An 8,545-nucleotide genomic window follows, 5' to 3' on the forward strand; every position below is an offset into this window, starting at 1 on the left:
TCTTCAACAAGCGATTGTAGTTTCAAATTGCTTTTTTTTGCACTTTAATATTTAAGTTTGACTCTAGCAGACTTCTACCTATCTTAAACACACAAAATGTTTTTGAGTAGTTTGTTTCCTTACGTTTGTAATGCATTTATTGCAGGTTCTGCCTTTTTGCGGGGTTACCAAGAAAAAAGGGAAACAAAGTTGGGACCGTGAGGCTAGAACAAAAGCTGCATTTGCATAATTTTGTAGTGGGGCCCACTACTTTTCAATCGCGCCTCGCAATATATATATCGACCACAATGAGACTCGAGGCAAGACAGAGTTGCCCTCATTCTAGTTATGATGACATAGTATATCGTTCCCATTGCTTAACTTAAACCTTTAATTTCTACTCCTCTTTATCTTAAAAGAGGTGAAGATCCTGCTTTCCAACAGTAATATTTGGCTTGACTGTGTTGATCCCCCTTTAACAGAGGTGAAGATCCTGCATTCCAACAGTAATATATTTGGCTTGACTGTGTTGATCCCCCGTTTAACAGAGGTGAAGATCCTGCTTTCCAACAATAATATTTGGTTTGACTGTGTTGATCCCCCTTTAACAGAGGTGAAGATCCTGCTTTCCAACAGTAATATATTTGGCTTGACTGTGTTGATCCCCCGTTTAACAGAGGTGAAGATCCTGCATTCCAACAGTAATATATTTGGTTTGACTGTGCTGATCCCCCTTTAACAGAGGTGAAGATCCTGCTTTCCAACAGTAATATATTTGGCTTGACTGTGTTGATCCCCGTTTAACAGAGGTGAAGATCCTGCATTCCAACAGTAATATATTTGGTTTGACTGTGCTGATCCCCCGTTTAACAGAGAAAGTGTTTATGACACATATTTACGCTCGGACTTTTTGAAACAATATAACCACCTGATTTGGGATATTTATCAGAAATCAAACTATATGACAAAATATTTTCATCTCAACTTTTTACCTTTGAACGTGAAATTGGACTGAGATTTTAATTGTGTTTGTCTCTCGCCTCAAATATCTGCAAGGATTGTTCGCACACTGACTCACGCTCTCTGAAATCATTAAAACGCTGGAACTGTTTGGATGTAGTAACGACAACCGTATCCTATATACATTGGTATTTGACGTGGAGGTTTCGTATGCCAGCTGGAGAGACGGCAGCCGCGACAACCATCGGCGTCGTGTATTACCCAGCCTTGGTAGATGACGTCACGTCCTTTTACGATTCCTATCAATGCACTACAAAGTACTTCCGATGTGTGAAGTATATTCTATGTGGCATGACTTCAGATCAACTATGTACATCTGTAGAGCACAGCTAATAAGCTGAAATAGCCTTGAAAACATGTGGTACGGCAGCTGTTATAGCGAGTGTAGTTATGGAGTATAGGTATATTCTGATCACATACGCTGCACTGCATAAACTCAAACCGAGGCGATCTCTTCACCGCACACTGACTTGGAATATGACCGTCAGATGCACAAAGGGTTAAAGCGTAGACTCAGAATCCGTCAATATCACGTCTTGCCTCTTTGTAACGTTAATGGTGTACACTAACACGAGACTCCGCCTGGTCACTATCGATAGACGGTGCGGACAATAGGGGGACACGGCATCACTACATGTAAGATCCGTTTCCCATGCGAAAGTGCGTGATAAACAAGTCCGCCCACGTAATCCCGGCTACAGACGCGGCTGTAAGAGTTGTAAGGCATAATAAATTCTTGAAATGAATTTGAGAACGTGCCTCAGAGTTGCTTTGATCTAATTTGACAGCTATTTGCATCAAAAGTGACGCTGCGTGACGTGACAATCAGCGCACAAAGCATGAAATATCTTGTGACGCCCATCGATATACTTCTATACCGCTAGTCAAATACGCTGTCTGTCAGATATCCTAGCTATTAGTCAGATATGCTAACTGCCGATTGGACAAACTATTACTGTGAGTCAGATATAGTAACTGCCTGTTAAATATACAAGGTGCTAGCCAGATATACTAACTGCCGTTCAGACATACTAACTGTCCGTAAGATATGCTAACTACTCGTCCGATATGCTAACTGCCAACCTGATATGGTAACTGTCGGTCAGACATAATAACTGCCTGTCAGATAAACTGTAACTGTGGCCAGATACAGTAACTGCCGGTCAGCTATACTAACTGCTTGTCAGATGCTAATTGCCGGTCAGACATAATAACTGCCTGTCAGATAAACTGTAACTGTGGCCAGATATAGTAACTGCCGGTCAGCTATACTAACTGCTTGTCAGATAAACTGTAACTGTGGCCAGATACACTAACTGCCGGTCAGCTATACTAACTGCTTGTCAGATGCTAACTGTCGGTCAGACATAATAACTGCCTGTCAGATAAACTGTAACTGTGGCCAGATACAGTAACTGCCGGTCAGCTATACTAACTGCTTGTCAGGTAAACTGTAACTGTGGCCAGATACAGTAACTGCCGGTCAGCTATACTAACTGCTTGTCAGATAAACTGTAACTGTGGCCAGATACACTAACTGCCGGTCAGCTATACTAACTGCTTGTCAGATAAACTGTAACTGTGGCCAGATATAGTAACTGCCGGTCAGCTATACTAACTGCTTGTCAGATAAACTGTAACTGTGGCCAGATACAGTAACTGCCGGTCAGCTATACTAACTGCTTGTCAGATAAACTGTAACTGTGGCCAGATAGAGTAACTGCCGGTCAGCTATACTAACTGCTTGTCAGATAAACTGTAACTGTGGCCAGATACAGTAACTGCCGATCAGCTATACTAACTGCTTGTCAGATAAACTGTAACTGTGGCCAGATACAGTAACTGCCGATCAGCTATACTAACTGCTTGTCAGATGCTAATTGTCGGTCAGACATAATAACTGCCTGTCAGATAAACTGTAACTGTGGCCAGATACAGTAACTGCTTGTCAGCTATACTAACTGCTTGTCAGATGCTAACTGTCGGTCAGACATAATAACTGCTTGTCAGATAAACTGTAACTGTGGCCAAATACAGTTACTGCCGATCAGCTATACTAACTGCTTGTCAGATGCTAACTGTCGGTCAGACATAATAACTGCCGGTCAGATAAACTGTAACTGTGGCCAGATGTAGTAACTGCCGGTCAGCTATACTAATGCTTGTCAGATGCTAACTGTCGGTCAGACATAATAACTGCTTGTCAGATAAACTGTAACTGTGGCCAGATACAGTAACTGCCGATCAGCTATACTAACTGCTTGTCAGATGCTTACTGTCGGTCAGACATAATAACTGCCTGTCAGATAAACTGTAACTGTGGCCAGATACAGTAACTGCCGGTCAGCTATACTAACTGCTTGTCAGATGCTAACTGTCAGTCAGCTATACTAACTGCTTGTCAGATAAACTGTAACTGTGGCCAGATACAGTAACTGTCGGTCAGCTATACTAACTGCTTGTCAGATAAACTGTAACTGTGGCCAGATACAGTAACTGTCGGTCAGCTATACTAACTGCTTGTCAGATAAACTGTAACTGTGGCCAGATATAGTAACTGCCGGTCGGCTATACTAACTGCTTGTCAGATAAACTGTAACTGTGGCCAGATATAGTAACTGACGGTCAGCTATACTAACTGCTTGTCAGATGCTAATTGCCGGTCAGATATATTATGTCCCAATCGAATATCTCAACCGCAGATCAGACACGCCAACTGCTTCTTAGATATATTAACTGACGGTCAGTAATGGCAACTGCCTCCCAGAACACTCTCTATATACCATCTGTTACAGACCAACTGTTTGTTACATTACACCTACCAGTAGACTAGCAGTGTCTATTATGATAACACGGTCACAAGGTCACAATTACACCACAGTAAAAGATACATCACAGTCACAGATACAGCACAGTAACAGAGACTTCACAGTAACAGATACATCATAGTCACAGATACATGATCGTAACAGTACATCACAGTAACAGACACATCACGGTAACAATACATCACAGTAACAGACACATCACAGTCACAGACACATCACGGTAACAGACACATCAGAGTCACAGACACATCACGGGAACAATACATCACAATAACAGACACATCACGGGAACAATACATCACAGTCACAGACACATCACAGTAACAATACATCACAGTCACAGACACACCACGGTAACAATACCTCACAGTAACAAACATCACAGTAACTATACATCATAGTCACAGACACATCACGGTAACAATACATCACAGTCTCATCACAGTAACAAATCCATCACAGGCACATCACAGAAACAGATACATCACAGGCACAGACACATCACAGTAACAGACACATCACAATAACAGATACATTACAGTAACAGACACATCACAGGCACATCACAGAAACAGATACATCACAGGCACAGACACATCACAGTAACAGACACATCACAATAACAGAAACATTACAGTAACAGACACATCACAGTAACAAATACATCACAGGCACATCACAGAAACAGATACACCACAGGCACAGACACATCACAGTAACAGACACATCACAATAACAGACACATTACAGTAACAGACACATCACAGTAACAGACACATTACAGTAACAATACATCATAGTCACAGACACGTCACAGTAACAATACACCACAGTCACAGATACACCACGGTAACAGTCACAGATACATCACAGTCAAAGATACATCACAGTCACAGACACATCACAGTCACAGATACATGAGTCACAGACTCATCACAGTCAGATACATGAGGTTACAGATACATTACAGTCACAGGTACATCACAGTCACAGACACATCACGGTAACAGATACAGCACAGTAACAGACACATCACAGTAACGGATACATCACAGTAACGGATACATCACAGTCACAGACACATCACAGTAACAGACACATCACAGTAAAAGACACGTCACAGTAACAATACACCACAGTCACAGACACATATCACGGTAACAGACACATCACAGTCACATCACGGGAACAATACATCACAGTCACAGACACATATCACGGTAACAGACACATCACAGTCACAGACATATCTCAGTAACAATACATCACAGTAACAGATACATCACGGTAACAGACACATCACAGTCACAGACACATCATAATAATCAACAACTCGTACTTACTCATGCAGCTATGTATATACAACAACCATGACAAGTCCCCAGTAAATCATTCTGCTATATTAACTCATATAATCAGCTCGGAGTTACGGCGACATCAACCAACATACCACTGAATTAGTGGTCGTTTTACCGCATCATGATCAGAAAGCTTTAGCTTTCGCTTACAGTTCGCTGAGGCCGCCCAAACGAGCCAAGATATAAACTGTACACCTTCCGTGCATTTCACGGCACGTGTGTCGATTAATGATGGATGGTCCCAAACATGAAACATGAAACATGAAACATGAGAGAGTGTGTGGAGTTTGGAGGAGACACGTTTCCACGGAGTGCTCATCGGGCGACTGATATTGATGGTGGCGTGTTTGTCCATTAGTAAACATGTCTTAAGGCTACAAAATAGTTTCATGTCAAAGGTAAATAATGAAACTCTTATAAACATTTTTGGCCTGATTGGAAATGTTTGGATGAGTTATAACGCACATGTAGATTTAATTGGTCTAATTAATTTCTGTATGTTTCTTTGAAGACAGTCGGATCAGGACATAACCTGGCTACGTGGGCTGTTCTGTTGCGTCTATACCACTTGGCTCATACATCTGTTGAATAACGGACCCATTAACTGTTTCTCTTTGAAGACATGCCACCTTTAAAATTGCTTTCTATTACTACTTTGCCAACCTGACCGATGTAATACGTTGAAGTATGCGACACGACGTAATGAAGGTGAGCTGCCCGGCTTGTTTAAACTGGCAACATCTGAAATTCGGATCTAATTAAGGGCTGTTGAGATATTTAGTCTTTGCCAGGAAACACAACCGCCCGCATAAAATACTTCAGATGTTGGATGTTTAATGGAGATATTTCTACTTGAGTTCTTTGATGGCAAAAACACTTATTACGCGAATGTTTGATAATCAGCTCAAGATAATTGATGAAAAGCGATAAAATAACTCAGAAGTGAACCAGATGAAACACAATATCACACATGAGAACAGCGATGAACACACGTCTACCAATCATGTTCGCTTTGTTCTGCTTGTCCAAATACTCACAAGAATGTGCTACATTGTAATATCTGCATGTGTGACCATACACACGGAACAATCCCGCTAATCCGCTGTTACTATTACAAGGACGTATGTTTGCATCCTTTGTAATCATGTTTGAAAGTGTGTTTACGAATCTTTAAAACCCAAAGTCTTTCAAATATCTGTCGACGTCTGTGTATACCCACTTAACAATTTACTTCGTATGAACGTTGTTGCAGCACAAAAGTGTCATGCCAATGTTTTCACAAAGCTGTTTACCAACGAACAACCTTCCAAGAACATTGTTACCACAGTTCCCTTTTACACCCAGCTGTTTCAAATATTCATTGCTTGATTGATCTTGATAAAATTGGGGGTATCGGAACAACTGGGAATATAAGGTTTAGAAAGAATACACATTGTACACAATAGGATCCTTTACAATTTCAAAGGTCATCGAATTTCCTTGCACTTGACGACGATTCGTATCCCTCTATATGTTATGGCATGTCACTTCTGTGTTCTGTTTCTGTCGGTTCAGGCTCTTCCCCTATTATCTTTCCTTTGTAACAATTTGACGCCTAATACAATCGAGGCTCACTGAAGAGATCGGTTACAATTTTGTTGTCTATTGACATTATGATCATTATACGGTCAGTCATCCAATTTCTATCAATATCTTCTGTGCGAACATAAACAACAGGAAAAGATAATGTTATCACTTTTAAAGTAATTGTACAAAAAAACAAAAACGCTGGTACAGGTTTGAACCCAAGCAGAAAACCTTCGCCAAACGTAACATGGTCTCGATAACAACAAAGCTGTCCGAGTGAGTAAGTGAGTGAGGTTGGTTTTACGCCGCTTTTAGCAATATTCCAGCAATATCACGGCGGGAAACACCAGAAATGGGCTTAACACATTGTACCCATGTGGGGAATCGAACCCGGGTCTTCGGCGTGACGAGCGAACGCCTTAACCACTAGGCTACCCCACCGCCCCACACACACACAGCTGTCCGAAAACTTCGTACGAATCGTACGTATTTTTTTCAAAACGTGAAAAACGTTAATTGTGGGACATTGGTCCAAACGCACGAGCATGATTGTGCCATTAATACCGATGTTGGACAGAGCAAGCATGCATTAATAAAAAAACACATCACGAATAATATATTATATGCCAAGACTTATGCAAGAATGAACTCTGATTTGTGTAAATTTAAATTTTACCCCCCTTGACTCTTTCTTAATGCATTGAGGCAAATGCAAGACTAGCATTACAATGAATTTTCAGTCAAATTATTGGAAAATGATTTTTATTTGTGAAATAATTATCATAAATCTTACATACGTCTTTTATTTCTATTTTTCGATCAAGAAAGTCGGTGATAACTTTCTTTTACCCGGTAGTTTAAAAATCTGATACGTGCGCAAGAAAGCATTTAATCACTTACCTTTCAAAAAGTAAATTCAGGAGCTGACAGTTCTAACTGTTGCAGGAATCGTGTTGAGAGCGGCTGATAGCGGAGGAAGAATCCTATTGCAGGAACAGATAAGCAGGGTTCCGTTCCTTGCACTTCAAACCGGAAAAAACGCACGTACGGGAGTAAATCAAAATGCCAGTGTTAACAAAAATATATTGGATATAGTTAATGGTCAGTGAAGAGGAAGGACGAAAACAAATAACTGAATGCATTCATGCATTTACTGGGGGCGTTATGATTCAGAAACGTTACAGAAACTTCAATTTCAAAAACTAAAACAGCAGTTTTATTGTCCGATCTACTGTACGGTCTACGAACGAGATATCGAGTATGTATTGTAAGTAGTAAAGCCTAAATAAGTGAGGTTATTCTGCAATCGTTTATGTATTACGTTTCAGTATATGTTTCATCAGATAAGTAGTAACAGTTGCTAAAAAGGAGACTTTTGGGACCGTTAATAATTTATGGCTGGGGGGTGTGTGTGATAATTTTTTATAGGGAAGCATGTACAATGTGATTGACCTCCCCTAAAATCTACGTACAAAGTAAGTGTATGTCATGTACAAAAGTAAGGGCATGTGTACATAATTGATGACCCCCCCTACCTCCCCAGAACAAAATGGGTGAACCCCTCCCCTTAAAATCATTATCACCATAAAATATGAACGGTCCCTAAGCATTGTCCCTTTACCATTGAACTATTTCCTAATTTCAAAATAGTACTTTCGGGAGATTACCGTATATCTTTATTCTTTCGGGTATCCCGATGCATATCTCGCATTCCTGGAATAAACCAAACAACAAAATTGCTAAAGAAACAGATTTTTCTCACCTATAATGTACAGTAAACTAACTCGGAAGTAA

The 8,545-nt window shown here is 40.6% G+C and overlaps 1 long non-coding RNA gene across 1 annotated transcript; it reads left to right on the forward strand.

Moving 5' to 3' along the window:
- Positions 1-508: 508 nt before the first annotated feature.
- LOC124278022 lies at positions 509-8,330 on the forward strand. Its single transcript, XR_006898955.1, has 3 exons — positions 509-518; positions 1,205-1,209; positions 8,251-8,330. It is a non-coding gene; the product is annotated as an uncharacterized LOC124278022 (long non-coding RNA).
- The last annotated feature ends 215 nt before the right edge of the window (positions 8,331-8,545 follow it).

The sequence above is a fragment of the Haliotis rubra genome, unplaced genomic scaffold (assembly GCF_003918875.1).
Source record: "Haliotis rubra isolate DU_JTF1 unplaced genomic scaffold, ASM391887v1 Scf23, whole genome shotgun sequence".
Classification (NCBI taxonomy): Eukaryota; Metazoa; Mollusca; class Gastropoda; order Lepetellida; family Haliotidae; genus Haliotis; species Haliotis rubra.